Raw genomic sequence first — 1,617 nt, 5'->3', positions numbered from 1 at the left:
TGAACACACAGTCAGGTTTACAGTTAGTTTTGTGTCACACCTATTTAGAGTTCTTAGCACCGAAGATGCAGGATCCCTATTGTTTTTATTATTTGTTTGTAACCAAATAACAAATAGGTATGGTACATAACTGTTATAGGGGGGCTTCACACACTTACACAGTGATATGTTTGATGTTGATGTGCTCAAACTATCAAGACTGTAGCTCTCATTTATATTTGTTAGAGGGTCGTTCCACAAATATAGTGCCTTTTCTTTGATATTATAAGTAGAAATTGTGCACCAATATTGAATTTTAAAAGAATGTTATATTAAATGAAGTGGCCTTTAATATAGAACACATGGAGAATTCAATAAACCAGATTTTTTAAATATGAATACAGGCTTGCTGAAGTGCCAATATTCAGCCTATGTCAACCCTTTTGTCACTTCTAGGAAGATTTTAACCCACATAATCCCAAAATGTCTCCAAGTTTTCACCATCATTATAAATCCCTAGTTATTTTGTTGCTTTGACAAAGTAATTTCTGAAGATTATCATTTATTTCATGTGATTAGTGATTGACGTCTGTCCGTCATTTTAAGGTCAACCCTGCTACTGGAACTGAACTCTCCTTTTAATATGGTGAAACTATTCCTTTTTTAAAATTCAAATGAAACATTGAACATCTAATTGTCAAATCGTAGAGTAAAAGCAGATGAGCTGGATCTACTGTTTTTGGCCATTTTCTGGTGTTTTGTGGTAGAAAACTGAGCAGGTCGATGCAATGAACACAATTTTGTGACGCTTGTATTCAGTTGCCACTCCCTGTTTCACACAATGACCTTCCTTTTCCCCTGTCACAAAGGGATTTATGGCTGACTTAAAAATAAATCGTCAACCCTGTTATTTTATTTGGCACAAAATAGGCACTTAAGTGCCAAATATTTTACCTTTTGAGATGGGATTTTTTTTATTACGTTGATGACAGAATGTTAAAATTACGTGAAATCTAAAGTTTTTGGGGGACTAAGTTACACTTCTCAAAAGGCACTGAATTGATGGAATGACCTTACTAGTTTGCAGAGGTATGTTTTGTAGTGTTCATGTTCGCAACAAACCAATGCCTTCAAGTGTACCAGGTGGTTCATGAGCTCGAAGTTAGCTCCAGGTAGAAGTTGCCCTTATAGTCAACTTGGCTCTACTTCTAGAAAGGATGTAGCATGCAGTACTATGTATTTACATTTTGGACATTACTCAATGAGACCGCTGCTATTGCTTGCCACCAATTACTTTATTTCCACCGCTCTCTCTGGTTTCCACTAGTTACCACATCCACAAAGTCTAAATGGGCTTTTCGTAAAAATCATGAAAAACCAAATTTGCTTTTTGGTATTAATTTAAGGTTAGGCATAAGGTTATGTTAGCAGTGTGGTTAATGTTAGGGTTAAGTTAAAAACACATTTTAAGAATATACATTTTAGAAATAGGCGGGGATTATGACTGGTAACTAGTGACGACCCAGTGTGGCGCTAGGTAGCTCGTGGCGTGCAACAGCACAATTCCGACTCGAGATCAGTGATTGGCTGACATAATTCTCCTGGCTGTCTTTCTTGTAACCTAACCCAGTACCATGT

This window comes from Oncorhynchus nerka, linkage group LG2 (genome assembly GCF_034236695.1).
Source record: "Oncorhynchus nerka isolate Pitt River linkage group LG2, Oner_Uvic_2.0, whole genome shotgun sequence".
NCBI classification, from domain to species: domain Eukaryota; kingdom Metazoa; phylum Chordata; class Actinopteri; order Salmoniformes; family Salmonidae; genus Oncorhynchus; species Oncorhynchus nerka.
This window is presented reverse-complemented; position numbering follows the sequence as displayed.